The following is a 23,526-nucleotide window of genomic DNA, read 5'->3' as shown; positions in this document are numbered from 1 at the left end:
TAATTTCTTTTTTTTTTCCAGTGGCAAATATAAGCCTCCATACTGAAAATTTTGTTTCCTCATCATATCATTTAAAAGCCTTGTTCTTATTTGAAATCACATATATTTCTCATGTATGGCAGCCATTTATATTCATTTTCTGACTGAAAGCGTGCCCTGCTTTTGTTTGCCGCCAACTTCGCAGTTGGAATACCGAGACATTTTATAGCATTAAACTGCAGGGTGCCTTTATTTAAAAAAGGCTTTCATTCCCACCCAGGATTGTACCCAGCCTAGTCTGCATGTGAAATACAGTGGTACAGTAACATGTGGAGATAATTATGAAGCTAAGATAATCAATGTCATGCTTGAAGTTACATAGATGCCTAAAGCAATGTTTTCTTGAGCCACTAGTTTGAAAATCAAAGTGATGGGTTTAAAAAAAAAGAAAGAAAAGAAAAGAAAAAGAAAGCTTGGCCCTGGCTTTGAAACTATACCGAGCTGCGATGAACTGAGCTACTACACACGGTGACATGCTTTATTATTGCCTTCTTGTAGCCACTAAATGACCTTTTATGCAGACTACATCAACAAGGGTTCATATTCCAGCAAAATATTTGGTTTAGGAGTTAAGAAAGACACACATGCTCCAAACCACCCGCAAACGCATTAAAACACAAGAAAAACGAGGACAGAGTAATAAAAATGCTTCATTGTGACATTTGTTTTGGAAATATTTTGTTATCTAAACTTCCTGTCAGAGTCAGTTTGGGCGCACGGTTTGATGCTCAGGGAAAACGTCCTGACACTTTTATGGAGGTACAGATCAAATTTCAGAAGGAAGCTCCTCAGTTGTTGCAGCTTCCTACTATCAGCGTGCCCCAGAGCAAGGCGAGGAAGATGCAGAGCTGTGAGCCTCGCTTCTAAGGAGCCCCAGATCTCCGAGCCAATTAGAAGAAAGCATGTCCCCAGACGTGGGGGGACTTTTTCTTTTCTGGCACAAGAGTACAAAAGCGGAGAGGCTACTAGTTTCACGGTATTTAACCCTGATTTGCTCAGAACGAGAGGATAACTTGTGTAAAAAGATGACTTTTTAAGTAAAATAAGCCATAGAAAATCTGCTGGTACTGCTGGGCTGATATGACTTTAGCTTGAGTCTTTTATATCTGACAATAGAAGGCAATAAGAATAAGAGACACGAGTGACAATTAGGATCCACAGTTTTTTTTATTTCTAAATATTTTGCTGTTTTGAAGCTAGTAGTTTCTGTGCACGAAACACAAGAAAAGGTTTATTTCTCATGTATTTTTTATGCTAAATCCCCGAGGATATTAGACTGTGTTTCACATTATTTCACACCACTATAAATACCAAAGCCCTTAATGCAAAATAACCAGGCTGTATTTCTTTCCCACCTAACACGCTACATGAATAACTATTCATTCTGCATTTTTACCCGACAAAAGCGTTGCGTTGAAAGGTTGCTCGCATACTATGGGCACCCTGACAAGAGGCCTGCAGTTCAGTCCACTTGACGTCTCCTCCAGTGGCTCCACGGTTTCTCCATGTGGTGAATGACTGTGTGAAAAAAAAAGAGAGACCCAGAGCTCTTAGTGAAAAGCAAGTATCCTCAGTTGACTCACTAGTCTTGCTGGTTTTCCTGAAGAGGAATGATTTAAAAATGTAAGACATATAACACTGCTAAATAAATAATAAATACAGGGGCAAATATCCTCTCTGTTGTTCTGAAGCAGTTCCTTCATCTCTCTGCTATTTTTTTCTTTTCCATTTGTGCAATGCAAGAAAGAAAAAACCATTCAGAAGCCGACAGCAGAAAAACCATTATGGAAAGTCACTCTGAGCTGTTGCTCTGTGTTCTCTGTTCTGTGTGAGCTCACACTCAAAAAAGCTCCAGGCAGCCCAAAAAAATCTCCCAAGTTTTCACCCTCCACATGTCTTTCACATTTCAGTCTTTGTAAAGCGCAGAGCAACACTTGTTCCTGCCTTGGTCACATTACTCCTTCTTTTTTTCTACCCCCCCTTACTATCCATAAATAAACTTTTTCATGGACATGCATTTTAGCACATTAGCTGCATTTCAAGAACTCACATCTTGTTTGGCACAGCCAAAAAGAAAGGGCAGGAAGGGTCCTTTCAGTAAATGCATAAAGGAAAATCCCACACTGCGCTCAGGGCCTCTGCAGTGAACCCTCTGTTCCTTTCCTTATCGCTTTGCTTCGTCTACACCCTGAAAGGTCTTGACTCGAGTCTGCTTCGAGAGTGCCGAGAATGTGAATACTCGGTATCGAGACGTTTAGAGAGGGAAAAAATTATGGTGGGAATAAGAAGAGTAGACGGCGGTGGCAAAAGTTTTCTCTCCTCTCATAAAAAAGAAAGATTAATAAACAGCATGTTGCCCTGATAGTGAGCTGTTTTTCTACCTGCTGCAAACCTGACCAGTATCTCAAAAACAGGAAATATCACACATGATGAGTTTTTGCTGCTAGTGTGGCTATGTGATTGAAATATCCCAGAAACTACTGAAAGTTACTGCAGAAAAATGGGAAGTTACCAGGTTTCATATTATAACAGGATGTAACACCTTCATTTGAAGTTTTCCTGTGTTTTACCATTAGACTTTTATTTTGAAGGATGCCTTCATGAAATATACTGCCAAAATACCTTACCTTGATGTAACAGCAGTCAGCAGATACTGAGGTCATCAGCCTTTCAGTAAGAAAAAAATCACACCAAAAATTAAAGTCAGTAATTGTTCGATGTTTCTTTAAATTTTCTGAGCAGCATAAAGTGTCTAAAAAGTCCAGTAACAATACAACCACGATGGGAAATGAACGTTCACATTTTATTTAATAACAGCAGTTTAACAGACTTCATTGTGGAATTTAAAAGTTTTTACACACCGAGTTTATCCCATTTATTTATTTATTTGTGTGTGTTTGTGTGTATGTGGTGGTGATGGTTTAGGGTTTTTTTTCAGAACCACTCTTATTTAGTGTTTTTTTCCATTTTATTTATATTCGTCATGACTGGATCAAGCTGCTGTCTGGATCAAGCTGCTGTCTGGACTTGGATTCTGGATTTGGACTGAGCTGGACCGAGCTGGCAGTTTGGTTTGGTTTCCAGCTGTGTTTTGCTGTAACTTCACATGTGGTTTCCTTTGATTTTTGTATTGCTGTGGCATAAAAATCAAATGCCAAAATACATGTCAACATGACATACTCTGGCTTCGCCAAACATGTAGCTGCTGCGCTTTAGCTCTAACTATGTATTTCTGTGATCCCCTGGCTTTCCCTCTCGCTGCGCCATGCGGCTGGCATCTGTTTTTAGTAAAATATCTTAATAACTACTACATTGTTATGAAATTCATGATTTTACCCCTGGTACTTTTGAACTTGGATTTGTTTTTTTCCCCATAATTGCCCCCCTTGTGATCAGCTGTTACAGTGATCTCTTTATACTTCGGCTCAGCTTTATCGTAAAGCTGCATTAGATTTGCTAAATTCTAATAAAGCGAATCAAATATTGTCAGCCTGACTAATTAGCAAACATCTGCTAACACTCTGAGCTAAGATAGTAAATATGGTCGGCATCGTCCTCGCTAAACGTCAACATGTTGTCACTGTCACTCTGGGTAAGTTAGCCTGCTGGCATTAGCATTAAGTCACTGCAGCGCGCCGACTACAATTTTCCAAACATGCCTGCTGTAATCTTTAAACCCTGGTGCAATAATATGAAACATTTGCTCATATAAGAGTAATTATCTTCACATATGAGAAAATACAAGCGATGAAAAATTCCTCAGATAGCTTAAAGTGTTACTGGCGCTTGTTTGCGGCCTCTTTCTTGGTGACTTAGGGGTTTAATATGCCTTTTTTTCCCATCTAAAGTGACCTTAAAACTATATCTGCTTTTTCTCTTTGCACGTCCGTGTTGCCAGAGGATTGTACTTGACCCTTCCTTGATTTTCAGACAGCATTGCTTGTTTTCCCTGGTGGATTTTTTTTCTTTTTTGAGGGGGGTGGGGGGCTGGGTTAACTGTCGTTTAATGCACCGTTAAAAGGCTGCAGCTGGAAAAGTGAACAGGAACATTTTTAACAACCTCACAAAGCCCCTAAAGCCTAAACCCAGAGCTGTCTCTGACCACCTCACGCAAAAGAGGAAGCCGTCCCTCAAACCGCCAGGCTCCAAATGCTGCATGTCAATCTTCCTCGGCGCGGAGAGGCAGTGGTCATTTCACTTTCATTTCTCTGACCGAGCCTATCAACTATTTATTCTGAAAGCTTCTCCTGACCATGGAAGAAATGTACTGACATAATTCAAGTTTGGACAAGGGTTCTGTGAGATATGGTGAAGACCTTGAAGGCATCCAGGAGAAATGGGGAGGACAGGACTTGTGTTTTAGTTTATTTCCACAGGGGGAAGAGGGGAGGATGGGGAAGTGATCTGCCCTGGATGTACCTGTATTTTCAGGAGGACCTGCAAATCCTGAAGGAGAAGTTTTAAAAAAATCATCATAAAGACAATAGATAGCTGGGCTGCATCCTTAAGTTGTACCATTTGATAATATATCTGTCTGAAAAATGAATCAGCTCATCTGGGGAGGGAAGCAATGATTTCTGTTGCTTGTCTTTGTGTATGGTAGCACGCACAATCTGCCCCCGGGCCAATTAAAGGCAAAGAGGAAACATTTAGAGTGACTGAAGCACGCACTCGACGTGATAAGAAAAACTTTAAAGTGTGTAAAAAGAAAAAATCAAACTGTGAGACGCAGACAATGTGGTAAACACGCCAACCAGGGGTGCCATCGTTCATATTAGATCCGGGACCCCGGAGTATCATCGTGCGTTATGAGTTCAGCATTAATTGCTGCCTTTGGGAATGTTTGTTCTTGACGTAATTACTTGTCAGAGGGGGAACCTTGACTTTCGATGAAGCGTGAGCTGCAGAGGAGCGTCTTTTGTGACAAATAATTCAGGTTTTTAACAAGACAGAGTCGATTCCCTGCTCTATAAAACAAGAGAAAGAGAGAAAAAGAGGGAATTTGCTCCTCTGCTAGTGGTGCTTACAGTAATGGCAGCTCGAGCAAAGACCCGGCCAGAAATGAGGTGATTTTATAAACCAGCTCATTAGCTGATGAACAGATATTTGGATGTTTCTTTTTTTATTAGTACGAATGCCAAATATGTTCATTTCTGAATATTTGTTGCTTCTCTTTCTTTTGGAGGTTTGGGGAGTCTGAAGATATGAAACTGGACTTCTGCTCAAGGGTGATGTTTCTAAAAAAATGTTTAAAATGAGTCCAATCAACCTAAAATGATTAAAAGAACCAAGTGATAAATATGGGAATATGAGAATGAGAGCTAGTGGAGGGCTTTATTGCCTATGAAAAGAATACAATAAATAGCAGCACCAGTCCATAGTGCTGCTTCAAGAAAGTCAAACAAACGCAGCAAGAATCATTTTCAGACTCAGGCAAACATAATTAGTTTAAAATAAAGACGTTCTATAATTTAATAGACTGCTCTGCCTGAAATGGAGCTAAAACTGTACACAAACAAGTTTTTGATGTCAGATTTGAGTGTCACTTTTCACATTTATTGCTCTGCTTGACCGTTTGACAAGCGTGTGCACGCGCGTCAACACTCTGGAACAGTCACTCATGCGCATGCACACACGCAGGCACACATGCCCTGTTGGACTCAGAAGCCTTGCGACCGTCATGTCCATCTTTTCAAACACTGTCCAGACAGGAGAAAAACCTTGGCCATCAGCTCTCCTCTCTGAACCTGTCCATCACTGTCACTCTGGATCAGTGGTGCAGAACTCATCCTTCCTCTCCCGCTGGTCCCCGCCGGACTGGACTTGCTCAGCCTAGCCCCTCATATCGCTGTCAGGAGTCCCAACTGACAGCCTGCTGCTGCAGCTGATTCCAGTTTGTTGGCCCTGCTATGGGCTGATGCCAGCAATCTGTGCTTTGGCAGTGGGTGGCCGTCTGCTAAGGCGAGGCTTTGATAGGTACAATGATGGAGTTATTCATATGGGCATCTTAACACCCCTCGAAAGCACTATCATATGCATGAAATAGCAACGTGTTGGAATGACAATCCCTGACTTTGACGTGAGAATGCTCAAATCCTGCAGTTCACAGGCAGAGGTGGTGATGTGGGTAAAACACGCACACATGCTGCAGTGTCTCAACTTCTCGACCAGACCGGATGTCACACCAGTTCCCGCGTCTGTGCGAGAGTAAAGGCCTTTTCTTTCTCCCTCTCTCTGCACCACATGTGTGAATTCTATCGTAATGGCTGGGGTTTCCAGAGAACTCTGGATCTTTCAAACAAACCACAACAGGCAGTAAGACCCAGCTTCTCAGCCTCCCACAGAGACAGGGACAGTCAGTGGAGAAGTGAGAGTGGGGATTGGAATTTAATTACAGCCTTAAAGCCCTCAGAGTCCAATATGAGAGAGAGGGATGAGACATAAATCTACAGGGGTGCCTTTGTTTGTACGGTGGCTACAACAAGAAAATCATTCAAAACCCACTGTGGAGACACAGAAGTCTGTAGTACAGCGGTTCAAAGTTTGACGAATGAACAACTGGGATTTCAAAGACTGTCATTCACTCATTCATCCCAGCTTTCTTTAATTAAAGTGCCCATTCTTGCCTATTATGGAAAACAGTGCTTCAATAAACGGCTGGAAGTAACAAAGACAAATATAGATTTGATTGCACGCCCTTGGGCAAAGTGCCAACCGCTCTGTTCGACTGCATGTAAAAGTTCTGTTGAAATTTCAACAACTGCCAGAAAAAAAAATGGAAAACTATTTTAAGTGTTTACTAAACTATTGCTGACATGCAATAGCAGAGATTGATGACTAAAAAATCAATCCACCTTTTTTTCCACATGGCTTCGAACAAACGCAATTCTATTGTGTCCAAGTGAGGGAACATGGACGTACTATTACAAGGGAACCTACGGCCTTATGATTAGATTCAAAGCTGCTTTGGCTCTTACATCAAGGGGCTTTTCTGGGCTGCAGATTGGCCAGACTGGCGGCAGAGCATAGAATCTGCAGAGTGAGTTAAAAGTCACAGGCCTGCTCCCAGTCCATTGTATTTCAGCCAGGGTGGGGCGCGGAGGATGAAAACCAGATTGGGTGCTCCACATACTGTTCCACATACAGCATGAAGAATAAGACCCGAAGGACGCTCTGTGTCTCTTTCTCCTTCGCTTCACATTTGTAAGAGAGATGCAGCGAGGAAGTGTTGTTTTAAGACTTAACCGGACTCTGCTGTGATATGTGTGACAGAGAACATTTAAGGGTTGTATTCACAATTGAGTGTCTTGCAGTGGAACCGCGGAGAAAAGGAGAAAAAAAAAAATCTGGCTTGTGGCTCTGTGAGAGGCAGTCAGGGGGTGGGGCACCCTCTAGTGCAGAAATCCAGATGTAGGTCACTGCCAAAAAATTCCAAAATCCTGATGTTCTGGCCAACAGGGAGGCTACAAAACCTTCTCCATGTAAATAACGTCAGCAAATCACCCCCTACAATCCGTTCCATAAAAAATCTGGAGACATTTAAGCTGAGACAGCCATGAGAATACAAACCGCATGTCTTCTTCTGTTAGGGTTTCTTAAATCACCTAAGCTCCGTTAAAACAAAATATAAGGGTAGAATTTGACGGGGGACGAATCAGGCGGTAGGCGCTGGGGTATGACGTTTGCGAAGCTTATATAGTGAAGAAGTTGGGATATCCTACATGTCAACCATGATTGCTTTTGGCAGTAATATCATGCAAATCTATCTCTTCAAACTGACAGGGTTTGCTCAACAAATTGCTACAAAACACTGCTTTCATTTCGTTTGCCTGGACAAAAGTCTTCAAGTATCTCTTTGAGTAATTGAATAGAGTTGTGAGGCGAAGTTTCCACTGATGTGACTGGCCTTGGTCGAGCCCGAGATAGAAATGTCTCAGTCCTTGGCGTTTGAACTAACAGGATGAGTCTGGAAAGGCCGCGTGGAGGCTCTGAGACGAAGCATGTGAACAAGTCTAAAAGAACAATTCTCCTCACCGAGGGAGAAAGCCTGAAAAAATTAACACTATAAAATTGTGTCCCTAGTGGGTGCATGCCGATTCCACCCGTTTTCTATTCTTTTTGTGTAATCGCAGCCATGTGCGCGTCATCGTTCCCTCATTTCAACCAACTCCACCACCGACTCTTTATCCATTTTTCTGACACATGCGATCTCTTTCAGCAAACTTTAATGCCTTTTTTCTCTCTCCAGAAGCTATGAGGTGTTACCGTCCAGATGTTTAAGCCTCAGTTCAGTCAGAGGCGTTCTGATTAGGACATAGCTTTTAAAGATCTAGCTGAAATGTAGCTACGTGTGAGATGGCGGTGAGAAATATGGAAACGTTAAAGAATTGGGAGAGCGATGCACATAAATGTTTATGTCACTCTATAGACTTAATAGTTACTTGGGGCTGCCACCTCCTAGTCTGCCATTTTCTCTCCATAAAAATCGCAGCAGAATGACATCTGGACTTCATGCAGCATGCTGATTTAATACTTCAGGCATCGGGATGGTTTTCACTACCTATCTGCATTAAAACTCAATAATGTTTTCACTCGCTAGCCATTCCAGTGAGAAAATATCCCCAGTAAGGCTGCAAATGACAATTGTCTTCAAAATCTACAACGTTAGTGAAAATACCGTACTTTCCGAACTATAAGGCGCACTTAAAATCCTTCAATTTTCACAAAAATCTACACTGGGCCTTATAATCCGGTGCGCTTATGTATGAATTCTGGTTGTGCTTACTGACCTCGAATCGATTTTATGTGGAACACGGCGCTCAAAAATCTGTCAAAAAATGTTTTAGCACGACTTTGGTAAGCTACGAAGCCGCACCTCTTGATGGATTGTCGGAGCATTACGGCTACTGTAGTCAGGAACCTCGAGGCGTAATCCGGGTCCAAAACTCCGTCCGCTTCAGGTCTCAAAGTCAAACGAACACTGTGACATCACTGAGAGTTAAAAACTGTCTAAATTCTTTCATAATAAAATGATCAGCATTGCTGCTTTACCAGGTGTAAAATTAAGTTTAACATCCAGGCATCCATGAAAACAGAATTTATTAAATTTAACGGAGATAGAAGTTAGCAGGAAGTTAGCTCGCTAGTTTCCACCTAAACATGATATAGCATGTTCTGACTGAGAGATTTCTGAAAAAAATAAAACGTACAGCTCTGCTATCACTTCCAACATAAATTAAGACAGAAAAATAAACAGAAGTGACTTTTGTCGGGTTACTGAAGTTGGACTAGCACATAATGATGTGCTACGTCATCGCTAGCGACACAGCTATGTTAGCATAATAGAAACACAGTGAAGCTGGAGGATTAATGCTAATTTTTTTCCACTCGATAAAAGTTAACTTGAGGAGCTGCGAGAGAATTCAGCATTAATGAATCAACTGAGTTATCTGACTGTTTTGCTTTGCTTAATGCGCCTTATAATCCAGTGCACCTTGTGAAAACAGACCCGTTCATCGACAGTGCGCCTTATGGTCCAAAAAATATGGTAAAGAGAAACCCCAACAATCAGTCGACCCCCTATGAGCAAGCACTTGGTGAAAGTGGGAAGGAAAAACTCACTTCCAGCAGAATCAGGGCTGGCGAGGAGCAGCCATCTGCCGCCTCCAGTTGAGGGTGAAATAATTTATTTTATGACCAAAAGGCCAAAAGTCACCTACACCAAATTTAAAATGCCTTACATGCTTTCCATTGCATATTTTGTCACCAACAACAAACCTGTAGCGTACATCAACTATTGTTGCAGATTAATTTTCTGTTTATCAACTGACCTACCAACAGAGTTGGTCTGAACTCATATTCAAGTCCACATTGTTTGAATTATTAGAAACAATGAGGACATGCCGCTGAGAAATGTTGTTTTCAGACATTTTAAATCTAATTTTTTATTGAAGGACCAACAAAATTCATCTAACCTTCTTTTGGGGTTTGGGGCAATAAAATCAAAAACTATTCACATTACAGGGACATGACAGGACTGCTTTTTCTTTTCCTCTCTCACGTCAAAAACCTCTGTTTAATTCTAATAAATAATATAATATTTTTAACAAATGGTTGTACAAATACCATTTTACAAACTTCTTGAGTTAATTACGGACAGACACAGAGACTTCTGGCGTGTTTGCATAACATTACGGCTGTGCACAATTTCACTCCCCCCACCCCATGATGAAAATCCCCTGTGAACTCAGCTCTAAACAAAGTGTAAAGGCTGGCAGTACACACATGACGTGTATGAACTTTGACATGTCAACATGACTGGTTGTATTTATCCCCGAACAGCCTGCGACTGACCAGCCACGTAAGACCGCTGCACCAGTCACCGAGGTTAATTAACTATCTGGAAACTATTTCGGCCCTGCCAAGTTTGTGTCACTTCAGGTATGTCTCCATTTAATGCCTTCCGCTCTAAGTATGCGCGGCTGGTGCTGGCTCTGAGCGCTTTTCCGTTGTGTGGAATTATAATGACGGGACAGAAAAGGCAATAATGTGGGCACAGACTCAAAAAGGTTTCACTCAAAGGGTTCCCAAAGAGCATGTGTGTGTTTTGCCAAAAAAAAGAATGAAAACATTAAAATTATACCCTCGCCTCTTTTACATTAGCATTGCCATCCAACATACAACCTGCAAAACAAAGGATAAGAAACCTGAATATTAATATTTTACCTTTTTATATAAAACCCTATTAAGTTATTAAAATATTTATTTTTGAACAAACAATCATTTATATTGCAATACATACTTTGCATAGAAGCAAACCAGCTGTAGTTGTTGTGGTTAAAGCAAATGGAAAAAGGGGTTTTGCAGTGATTACTCACAATGTGTAGCCTGCCTTCATTCATTCTTCATCTAAGTCAATTCCAGATTTAAATAATAAAAAAAACCCCAGCCTCACTAAACTGACAACACACAAGCAATTGTACATTTCAGGTCCTAATCGAATCCACTGACTAATCATTCACATTTTGGGTTGACATCAATCTAGCAGAACCTGCTTCAGCAGCAGCAGCAGCCTCCCATGAGATATTTCCTGTAACTGCACCATGATGAGGAGGAACATTCTTAAGATTTCTCCCTGCTAAACTCCGTCTTTTTCTCAGTATTTCTGGCTTGCCTTTATTTACCCTAAACCTGTTCAGGTCATGCCACAGTATCTTTATTTATTTAAGGTCACCAGTCTGTCTGAACCTGACTTTTTTTTTTCCTTTTCACATCCTGTTACTGATTTTGTTGTGTCGTTTGGTCGCTCGTCTTGTTGCACCACCCAAGAGCTCCTAAGCTCAGGTCATGGACCATTACCCTGACATTTTCTGTAAAATTTCTTGATACAAATTTAATAAAGCGTTGAAGATCTTTGCCAAAAAAGTTCAACCTTTGTCTCAGCAATCCATAAAACATTGTCCCAAAGATTTCTGAAGGTGTTTTGCTTCTATCGCCTCCTTTGCACACCGCAGGTCGTGTGCTCTGTGATCGTTCAAAGGTGCTCACACCTGGGAGAGCAGCAAAATTCCTGAATTTTCTCTATTTGACATGAAATGTATTTCTGTGAACCAGAAAGGTGTACTGAAAATGAGATTAAATGGTTAGTGAGCTATGTTGTTTAACTTAAAGTCAGAGTTTTATGTGTTATGAAAGTGGCTCTCTTTTTACCTGGTTAAATCACCGTGGTAACTGATGCTGAGCGCAGTGCCACATTTTAACGGATCGTTTTTTTTCCAGCACGTTTTAAGCACTATGTAGATTCTCCGTTGTGGGAATATGTTATATATGTGGAAGTTGTTAAGATGTACATCCACCAAATAACTGACTGTAAAGTTACGACAGCGTAAACTGTGCGTGGCATTGTCACATTCAGCTAGTGATGCAAAAAATGTATACATGTTTCATACATGGTTCTAATCTGCTGTTAAGTCTGTTTTACAGCTGGAAATGCACAGATTAGAAAAACTGATCAGGTTATTTATCACCAAAATTACAGATCAATCAATAAAATTATTTTCACTTTGATTTATCAACAAACAAAATCAATTTCTACGTCTCCTCTATTAGATGATGGAACACTAACCTGCAATGTTTAAATGTATCAAGAACATTTTCAGAGCTGTTATCTGCAACTTGTCGCATTAGAATAAAAAATCCAGCAGCATTAAAATAATTAACTCAAGTTAAAAATGTTTATTTTTCTGCTCCGTGCGCTAAACCCAGAGATTATTTCTGCTGCATTAATTGTCTATCTAATTTGCAGCAGTGTTGCATTTTACTGTTATAACTTTAGACGCTGGCTGAATTTAGCTGCCATCAATTTACATACTGGTCTGAAATTAAAATGGTAATAAAATTTTTTTTATAGATTTTTATCACCTTTTCATCGTCATCATCATCTGATAACATCTCTGGTTGGAGAAGGTTTATTTTCTGCAAAAGAAAAGCCATATGATGCGTGAAATGTTCCTTTTTAATGTGAGCATGTCCAAAGTCTGAAACAGAAAGCCTGGCTTAAGAGAGGATGTTGGTGACCACCGTTGTGACACCTGTTATCTCTGACTTGGATTTTAGGTTTTGCAGAACCATCTAAGACAAAGAACGGTCGCACTACACCTCTCTGGCCATGAGAAATGCATCTTTTTCCAGCTTCTTGCATCTCTGTAATGCTTCTTTAACAGCGCCCTAAAAGTTGGTGTGAGGCACGGTTATGACCTATCTTTGGTGAGAAGAACAGACTCTGTATGTCTGTATTCACAGCCCACACTTACAGTGTCAGCTCCTTAACTGGAACACTTGACTCCAAGTAGCTTTTGGAAAAGTCATTAGCCGAGAGGCTCACCTACTTTTTTTCCAGCCTGGAATTGATTGTGCATGTGAGATCACCCGAGATAACTTTTGTTAAAGCCAAATGTCTTCAGTGGGTTTTTTTCTTTCTTTCTTTCTTTCTTTTTTTGAGTGGAAATGAAAAAAAAATTATCTTCATGAATGACAAAATAAGAAACTAAAATGCAACTCCAGTGAAAAAGAAAGAAAGAGAGAAACTAGAATATGTTATACTGGTCTAAAATTAATTGGTTGTTACAATGTTGAATATTAAATATATTTATTTCAATTGTTTTATCAACATCTGTAAAGACAATTAATCTGCTGTTTTAAAATAATTTTTGTTTTAACCACCTTAATAGACATAAAACAGCTGAAAACCATCCAGTAAGCTAAACTAGTGCCCCCTATTTGTGTAGGTTCCACGTTTTATTATCAGCTCAATAATTAAAGACTAGCCCACCTTAAAACCCTGAACCCTTTTCTCAGCAAACAGTGAATCTGTGCTATCTTTTCTCATTGCTGCAACTCGTATCCCATCAGGGGTCTTAAAAGAAGGGCTCTCGGGCTTCCGTTGGGTAAAGATGAAGGATATTTTTCTATGTTAGTAAATCAAAAATCATAATAATCACTTCTGTAGCTTGTAGTTTGTCTCAAAGGCAACAAACAGACATATTAAACTGCTCTTTGGCGTCTACATTCACGCCGGATCTTATTTGTTTAGTGCATTAGCATACCCAAACACTGCATGAAACCCAGTTGTCATATTGTTGCATTTGCTTTACCTGTGATGTGTTGAGATGTCTTCTGTTGTTATTGCGGCGCAATTCGGCGGGGGACATCAAAGCCTCGGTTTTTTCATGTAAAACAGCAGAAGGCTCTCAGAGACTTCATATCTGTAGCTCAGTCAATTGCCGCCACTCCAGGATGGAATTTATTCCACAACAACAGAAGATACGGACATGTCATAGTGTCAAATTTATCTGCAGATACAGTGATGCTCTACAAATATGAATTCATCATAATGTTAAATTAAATATCTCTGTGCGGAAGGCTTCTGACATGTAACCAGCCTCTGTCTGCGAGTGTTTCTGCATATCAAACAGGCAAGCTGATATTGCACAGACTATTACGCTATTATTGACAGCATTCACACTTTCATGCATTACATAAAACATTCAAACATCAAAAGAGGTGTGCTCCCTGTGCATTCAGCTTTGCGATTATACGATCGCCACAGGATGTGCTGCAGAAACAGCCTAACCAAGTGTGCTTATGCAGGGTGCAGCAAAAGTCCCTTTACTCGGTGTTTCTGACACTCACACTAACTTTCAGAAATAACTGAGGCCGCAGTGAGATTAAAATCGAAGAAACAGCACTGTTTTGTTTTCCTTTCTGTGAAATAATTTAATGTTTAACATTCAAGTGCGCCTGTGTGTGTGTGTGAGCGGAGCTAGGAGGGCAGATAAATTCTGGTACATGGGTGGAACTGGATTATTGCCAACAAGTTCAAATTGAAGACTATTTTTGCATTGTTCACTGTGAGTGATTGCTGAGTGTGAGGCATTAGTTATGCTGACTGCGGAGCCATAAATAATATTTTACTGTGGTGCGGATGTGTGTGTCTGTTAGCGTGACATCTGGGTTTTAATTCTCAGAGAAAAATCCCATATCTGCATGATCCTACTAACGCAAGCCATCTGAAGAGAATACAGATGAGAGATGGTCCCTCTGTTCTCCCAGAACCTCCTTCAACAACACAGCATAGCAACATACACAGTGACCTTGGCTGATTAAACATTCCTCTCTGGTTTGGATTCAGAAGAGAGAGAGAGAGGAAAAAAGCAGCCTTTCCTATGTCTCTATAGTGTGTCTATAGCGTGTCGCTACAAGGTGCTGCACAGTGAGACTGGGTTTCAAATGAATTATTTTAATAGTGGAGTGGTTCCTTGTGCTTTTGCACCGGGCTTGTTTGTGCTCTCATATATATGACACGAGGGATACGAGTGTGCATATTTGCAGATAAATATGATTTCATTGCACGTGGCCTGTGGGATTTATTATCATCACTCATTTTAATGAGGTAGCAACTGATAGGGTAACAAGATCACTAAGAGTAATGTTCCACGGGGAGAGTGCAAAGACCGCCACCAGATGGTTTGGTTGGGAATGACCGGAATACCAAACAGGCTTTACAAACAGAATCATTTTACTTGCAAGGTTAGGCTGCATAATTTCTGCCATGTTTACAGAAATAGACTTGAAACAGCCTATTAGAGGGTTTGAGCCAAAAGTGGAAAGCAAAACGGATGATGTAGCACACTCCAGTTCATGCCACATCCTCTAGAAACACATGTGATTTATACACACGGTGAGTGAACAGAGCCCTTTCACATGAATGCCACATTGGACTAATATCTACAAGAAAATGACGTTGTTTAGAAGCCGCTGCTGAGTGCATGCTAAGTGTCTGAATCACAACATTTCACTCGTGGATCGCTACAGATACACTAAGGCATCATGTGGGCCAGACTGATCCCAGGTTTAATTTCATAGCAAATTGGTGGCTCTTTGAAGCCTCCGGTTACCACATGGTGACACTGGAAATGGTCTATTTAATACCTGTTATATTGTCACTAGACCCACCAGTCCTTCAGCTGCCCCAAGCCCTCTGTGAGACTGGAGAGGAACAAAGGGAATATGAATTAAGTCTGTAACCGAGCTGGCCCCTGGCATACGTCTGAATTCAGCAGTGCTTTATGAGCCTTTCATCTGATTCCGGTCTGATAATTCTTGGTCTTAATTACAATGGTATGAGGCAGACCTTAGCTGGAAAAAGATGTTGAACATAGGAAGCAGAACTATCAAGAGGGTTATAAAAAAAAAAAACCTGAGATGAGCTAAGAATACCGCTCCCACATTCTTGATTTATAAAGGGAAAGTTGGAGTCAAGTTGAATATGGTGAGATCAGAAAGCACTCCTGGAATCAACCATGTCTTCAGCGCTATGTGTGAGGAAGCCTGTGCAGACTTCTCAGCTCTGATTTTAAAGCAATTTAACAACACATTCCCCGCTGAACACTCGTATCGCGGGCCAGAACTCATGTCCTCTCTCTCATGTCCAAGACAAAAAAAAATGTAGAGCTATTCGAAAACTGCAATAATGTGAACGGAGCTAGATCCAGAAACAGTCACATCTTATTAAAGCAGACACAGAGCATGAACTGCGTGTTTGCAATGGCTAAATATTTAGAGCAGCGGCAGCAGACATTTTATTTGCTTGAAACACACAAGCACAGTCTGTTGTGCTCATGCCAAAAAGTAATTTATTCAGTACTCAGGAAACTAAGGAGTGGAAAAATAGAACAATAGAAAAGTTATAAACTGAACTGTCATAACTGAAGAAGCTCTATTGATAAGACTAATAGTAAAAATAATACAAGACAAGGCTGAAGATAAAAATAAGCAGCAACTTGTGTATTACTGGGAGAGTTAAATTCGAGTTAGAAATCTTCCCGCAGTATGGACCTGATAAGACCATTATCAGCTGCACTGTCATTTTCAGTTTGACCTATCTTTTGGGAACAAACCAACCAAAAAAACCCCCCCAAAACATAGTTTGATCTAATTAAATTGTACATTTAGATACCATGGAGATATTCAAGGACAGCAAACATAGCAAAATACCGCTATGAGTCACCTGGAGTGAAAGCTTTTGCAAACCAAGCAAGACTGCAGCCAAAAAGAAAAAAGGGACCAAAAAAAAAAAAAAACTTCAAACAGATTGATGAAACATCATCAAAATGAAAGTTCCCCCTCAGCGGGCTCATCTCTGCTCTCACAGACATTATAAGCACTCGAAAAGATGCTGTCTGTGGAATTGACAAGCAGGGCCAGGTCGGCTGTTTGATCTCACTCGTAATCATTACGATGCTCCTAATTGATACAAGTTTGTCCCTTGCCGCTGCAAGTCCGGGTAAAACATTTGATCCACGCGGTAAATCTCTCCCTGAGAGGTCTCCCGGTCTACCTGTCACCTCTATCTCTGAGGCAAATGGAAATGGGTGAGGCTGCTGGGTCATATGCAGAGTCTATATGTTTCTACATAAAAGTGTTTGCCCATTTACTGTGAATATTTCATGCTGCTGCCGACTGCTTCCCAAAGCATACCGCAGTTTTTAACACCGATCAATGTGTTTCATTCTTTCCGTGGAGCCACTGTTTACTGTCGAGTGCAGTTTGAAAATGAACTTGCAGATCTTAAAATCTTGCTCCGGACAGTTAATCTATAGGAGCAAATACTCTTAGATATTTATGAATTATTGAGCCATTGTACTGTATCGCGGTGCGATAATACAAATTATTTACCTGCGGAACCTTTGAATGGAATGAAACATAATGAAAAAGAAGACAAATACAATATTCGTTAAAGTAACATCCAATTCAACACATCCCAAAAACAATTCAGGTTCATAGAATACATTATCATTAATGCAACAGCTACTAAAAATAAAGCTGAATGCCCAGGGTGGTGGATTAACTTTCTCAAGCAAGGCTGCGTGCTCTGATATAGATTTTCATACCACACTGAAATAAACTGAAACCAGTAGCTGTCTGCGAGGAAGAAAAAACGCATCCATCAATCTAAAACCACATGGGCAAATGTCGAGGAGGTCAAATGTCAAAGGCTGAAAAGTTAAGGAGGCCTGACTTTTGAAATATGGTGAAGCATCAATAGATTTCTGTAGCCACTGTTATATAGTATAGGTGGGGATTGACTGATTGATTGATTCTCTTGTTTGAATGTGCACTGGCTCTTGTCTGCATTTCTCATATGGAGGTAGCAGCACCACTAGAGGAAATTTGGAGTAATAGAGTTCGTGCTCAATTTAAAAAAAAAAAAAAAAGTTAATTGAAAAATGATATCATTCCTGCATAATTCCTAAAAATACCGAAACAATAATTAATTCAATTCTGCAAGTTCAACAAACCACATTTAACCACTTTTGATGCAGTCTCTAGTTGTCAAAGCCATTCAACTGCAATAAAACCGCACAAAAAGGGAAAGCAACAAATGTAATTCCTTCATATCTGGATTCAAAATGGATTCATGGTTGAAATGTAGCAGTGCGACTCAAAACATGGAGAAAAATAGCAACCCACTTATTTATGTAAGGCCTCCTTTTCTGTAATAACCGATCAAAACAAAGCAATGAAAAAGACTGTGTCTGGAAAAGAGATCACTGCGGTCGCCTCCCTGCTGCTCATAATGACAAAGCACAGTAAACTGCAAACACATGTTTCTCACAAATGTTTAAGCGCAACTTTCGCAATTTAGTAACGAATTTTAAATATTTCAAATGCATTACTTTACTTTATGGAGAAGGATTAGGGCCACTTAAAAAAAAACTTTGGGGCTGTGAATTTTTTCTTTTTTTGAATTCTGAGAAAAAAGACACATTTCTGACAAAAAGTACATTTATCTATTTTATTATCTATATAAACTTTAATCTCCCAATTCTGACCTTTTTAAAAAAAAATATTTTTGACTTTTATCTTAGAAAAGGTGAATTCTGACTTTTGTTGTGACTTTAATTGTCCAAGTTTGGAGAAAACTTTAATCTCTGAATCCTGATTTTTTCAGTGTTCTGCAAAAAAAAAAAAGTAAATAGATTTATTTATGTAGCACCTTTTAAGATAGAAATAAATAAATAAATAAAATGAACAGAAACTTAAGCTCAGAATTTTGAGTCTTTTTTTTTTTATCTGTCTTTAATTTCAACATCTTGACTTTTTTATATTTCTATTTAAATAGTTTGATTTTGTGACATATTTGAACTCTTTCATATATATTTATGGCTTAAAAACATATATGATTTAAAAAAACTTTAAGAAAAAACTTTCCCTCATAATATGACTACTACACTTGTACTAGCCGACCACTCCAAGGTGGGTATCTGTTCAGTATTTTTCCTTCTAAAATCTGAAAAGGGCTAAAATACTGAATAACATAAAAGTTCACTGGGAGTAAAAATGCTCAATGTCAAACATCTGCAGCCTGTAGAGGACTTTAATATTTTTATACCACTTTGAAAGAAGAAAGGAAATTAGAAATGAACCCAAAATATTTTAATTAGTTATTACATTTTTAAAGGGATAACTGGGTGACTTATTACGTTTGAGAAGTAACCCAATCCTCTATAGCGTAATCTATTCTGTGTGGGAAAGTGGGTCAAAACAACTCTGCTATGATGGAGCCCTGCACGAGCCCCATGGTTACACTCTTTCATGTAAAACCATACATGAGTCATGATAAATCATTTGTCATGACAATCTTGTACAGCCAAACCCCGCACCATAAATGATTATGACCAGTGTCATGTCTTATCAGTATTGGCATTACACAGGCTTTACAGCGCGATGGCTCAGGTTTAATATTATCATAGGTCATTTACTGTGCTGTTTGCATTGCTTTGAAGGATTTACGTCCGGCCTACTCACTGTCCAGTTTTCAGTCAAAGGGGCTTATGTCTGCCCCAGAAGAGGAAAGATTGGGGATGGAAACAGTTGAGTCGAGGGTAACACTTTTGCTCAGTCGGGGCGGAGTGGGGGGAGCCAGACATTTAAAAGAGCTTACTGCTGTAGCTTTCACTCTGGCTTTGATTGTCTTTGCTTTGATCTGGTTTTGGGGCGGCCATGTTGTGCAGTGTTATCCTCCCATAATCTCTGCCATCGCTGAAACACTGCAGTGGAAAAAAACACTGACAGGGTTTCTGTGTCTCTGCACTGGGCAATATTTTCACCCTGCACAGTAAGCATGAAGCACCTTATCTATTAATAAAAGCTCGGGGAAGAAACACTTCTGAGGAAACCCTGAATACATCCTAGAAAAAAAATATAGTTTATTCGTCTGAGGAAGAAAATATTGCAGTTATTTGAAATGAAACAAGCAGGATTCTGGCAAGGTGACCCAGAACGCTTTCTTACTTTGCACTTGGACTTCCACGCGCACGCCCTGTTTTGTTAATGAATAAACCTTCCACTTAATCAAATGCAACATTGCTTTCCCTTCAGCAACTAAAACAGTGCACAACAGAGGAGCTCTTATGTGCTGCTTTCTAAGGGGGAAATTTTAGAGTGCTAGCTCTAAAGCAGAACTTCAAAGGGATATTGTGCATCTATCCCAAATTAGCTGCCTTTGCAACTGTCTGAGCACTTTGAGACCATCCTCTGTTGGTAAGAATACATTATCTTGCGGTTGGGAAATTACAGGCATTTGTGTAGTAGTGCACCATGCTAAAGGACAAAAAACTTGAATATTTCCCACATAAAGACACAAAGGAGACCGAGTACAGTGAACAGAGAACCAATAGAGAAAAGCCCTTATGGTTTTCAGATCAACATTCCCAGACAGACGTGTTGTAAATATATGATACCTCTTCATGCCCAGTGCTCACCCTGCTTGGAGCTAACACAGGAAGAGGGTGCCAAGCTGCAAATACAAGCATCAATACTTGATGGCTGTAAAACTAAAACGGGAAGTGAACATACAAAATGTGTCCTGCATTCTTGCAGCTCATGTCTGACATTTTATCACTGTAATAAAAATGTTAAATAAAGGCTGATAAAAAAAAAAAAGGACCACATGTCAGTTCACAAGCGGTCTTTGCAACAGGTTATTTAAGCCTCTTGTTTGGGGTCCAAAGTACATATTCAGCAAAAATATATTCAGTGGGAGAGCTGTCACGTTTGTTGACACACACTTGGAAGACCTTCGGCAGTTTGCACTTGATTTGTATCACCTGCATGTCATTAAACCATGAGCATTTGCTAGCAATGTGAGCTACAATAAAGACAGGACCTACATCATACTGAAATATCTGATCGGACCGCAGCTGAGCACAATACGACACAGTCTTTGGCGCTGTTTTTTTTTAATCTTAATTACATAAACAAATGCATGATTAAAAGTTGTACCGAAGCTCTGCGCCAGCTGTTTGAGGCAAGCTGACACAGCTGTATACATGTGTCTTTGCACACTAAATCAAATGTCCCATTGTGCTCATCTGGAGTGAATTAGGGGGTGAGAGGGAGGGGCACGTCGAGGCTTTGATATACAGAGGAGGAAATGGGTAATGTCCTGGAACCACATGCAACATCCTAATAGGAGCTGGTGACTGATAAGAGGGAGATAACCAGAACATCCGTGTCTGTCTGCTACCTGTGACCTTTTTCTTTCTCCCTTTAACCAGCTCAAAACGTTAGAATAATGCAGATTTTAACATATTTAAGCATACACATTGATCAGTTTGCCCTCATTTCATGTGAGGCTTAATAGTAGCAATAATCACTCCCAAGCTCACCACTCATGCCCCCTGCCTAAAGAAGAATAGGCGATTTTTAAGCAAAATGAGTCCAATAATTTCACTCCCTAGGTTTTAGCGGCCACAAAATGATTGCAGCGAATGTGGTATTCCAATGCTGTTGGTTTAAATCCCAGCAAGTGGAAGGAAATTTAGGGATTCAGTGACTACCAGGAGCTGGAGAGCTGCAAATATCACACACCCTACTCCCTATAAATTCAGCTGATGTGCTGTGGACGACGGCACTCAAGCCTCAACCACTGGAGTAGAGCTGGTCGGTTGCCAACAGAGGAAATCTGTGGTTGTACTAGGCAGCTCCTGTGTGAATGTGTAGCAGGGCGTGTCTGAAATACAGCCACTCTACCCAATATTTCAATTGCTTGGACAAATAAGCGCCTAGAATAGAATTATCATTGTTTCACAATGTCATCAAATGAGTCGAGAGTCGCGGTTAAAGTATAATTACAATAATCATTGTGGCTATTGCTGTGATTAAGATAAAAGAAGGCTGAAAGAATGCAGCATACTCTCCAGTCACAGGTCTGAGGCGATCAAATCTGAAAACAGGGAAGATATGGCTTTTCATTCATTCATTTAAGGGCATAAATCATTCCCTTTGAAGCGCAGCCGAGACTGTTTGCAAGAAACATAAGAAAGCCAATATGGAGAGCAGCTGGTCAATCGAGATGAATATGACCTGCTGTTTGCTGAGAAGAAAAGAGAAAGAAAGGGAAAAAACGAGGAGGTAAAAGAGTGAAAACAGATGAACGCTCCATTCAATAACCAAAATATCTCTTTACGTGCTTGCACGCAATTTCTATGAAAAACACGATGAGGCACCACATTTTCAGAGAGAAAAACTCTTGGATAGCTATCAATCCACAAAAAACACTTCTTTTTTTAACCATCAGACATGCCACAGCTCTGTAAGGACACACTGTCACATGTTTGTTGCAGAAAGTGCAACTTACTTTGGCCACAAGAGAAAGCCTTGTTTGTAAGTCTTAAATTCACACAGCAGACAAGCACCAAACTTTACATCAGCCAAATGCAATATAAGCAGACTCACTGAACCGAGTTTGCAAAGCTGACCGCAATGAACTAAAATCAAAAAATTAAATCAACTCCCTCTGACTGTGGTCAAGGCAAAACATGAGTGCACAGAGAATTGGCTCGGGTGTTTATCACAGGTTATGCGGCAGAGGTCTGCTGCCCTCTTGTGTAGTGAAGGATAATTACAGCTTAAAGTTTGGCCTGATGCAATCCCGAGAGACAGAGCATAGTAAAAGCTGTATTTAATGTCACACAGTAAAAGCTACTGTTGGCTGCTCCCCTCATTCACAAGGGGTCACCCCAGCAGGTAGCTCCCATTATCTTGCTGTTCCTGCAACAAACCCCGAGGGATTTGTGTCCCCTCCCAGGATCAAAACAGGGATCTTTCACTCAATGGGCAAACGTGCAACACACTGCCCTAGGAGCCACTCACACAGTTTTATCTGTATTCTTATGTCAGTCACTCTGTTGTCTTCAGCGACTTTGCAAAATCTGCTGGAACACATTTGCGAGATAAAGCACATAAATTTGGTTTTCATCTTGCAAAAATAATGCACACGTTCACATTTCCAGGCGTCCAAGATATATTTAAAATTAAACAATTGAGGCAGCAAGGTCTTGGATTTGAATCCACCAGCCGGTTGGCTGTGTGTGTGTGTTTTTGTGTGGAGTTTTACATACTCTGTTTGCGTGGGTTTCATCCAGGTACTTATGCTTCCTCCCACAGTCCAAGCTCAGTAAACCCATTAGAAGAACTGGTGATTCTAAATTGGTGATAGGTGTGAATGTTGGTGTGAATGGTTATAGGTCTACCTTTGTCCTGCAGTAGACTGGCAACATGTCCAGACTTTACCGCACTTTTTTGCCATACGGCAGCTGGGATCGTCTCCAAACTCCTCGTGACCCTGAATTGGATAAGCGTAAGAAAATAGAAGGATGAAACAATCGATGCAAGAATAATAAAATTCAAACAACCAGCCTGTTTGGTTAACTGAACAACAACAATCTTTAATAAAAGGTCACAGTAGATATATGGTCATAGTTAGAAACACAAATGGAATATCTGTGTCTGGAAAAGCAGCGCAATGACTTGCACTGAGCTGCATTTGAATGCCAAAGATGGCACAAATATTTCACTGTAAATGTAAACAGGATAAATTCCACACAGGGATAAGAGTTCAAACTAATCTTTTAGTTGTCAGTA

The 23,526-nt window shown here is 40.2% G+C and overlaps 1 long non-coding RNA gene across 2 annotated transcripts; it reads right to left on the bottom strand.

The window, feature by feature from the left end:
- On the bottom strand, positions 1 to 23,227 carry LOC112842952 (uncharacterized). Of its 2 annotated transcripts, XR_003215038.1 has the most exons (4): positions 23,136 to 23,227; positions 13,692 to 13,826; positions 2,667 to 2,706; positions 1 to 1,557 (listed from the first exon to the last, which is right to left on the bottom strand). It is a non-coding gene; the product is annotated as an uncharacterized LOC112842952 (long non-coding RNA). The 2 variants fall into 2 exon arrangements; XR_003215037.1 differs by lacking the exon at positions 13,692 to 13,826 and having other exon boundaries at positions 23,004 to 23,221.
- Between the last annotated feature and the right edge of the window lie 299 nt (positions 23,228 to 23,526).

Source organism: Oreochromis niloticus, linkage group LG18, assembly GCF_001858045.2.
Source record: "Oreochromis niloticus isolate F11D_XX linkage group LG18, O_niloticus_UMD_NMBU, whole genome shotgun sequence".
NCBI lineage: Eukaryota > Metazoa > Chordata > Actinopteri > Cichliformes > Cichlidae > Oreochromis > Oreochromis niloticus.
Note: the sequence above shows the minus strand (reverse complement) of the source record. Positions and strands in the feature narration are given on the sequence as shown.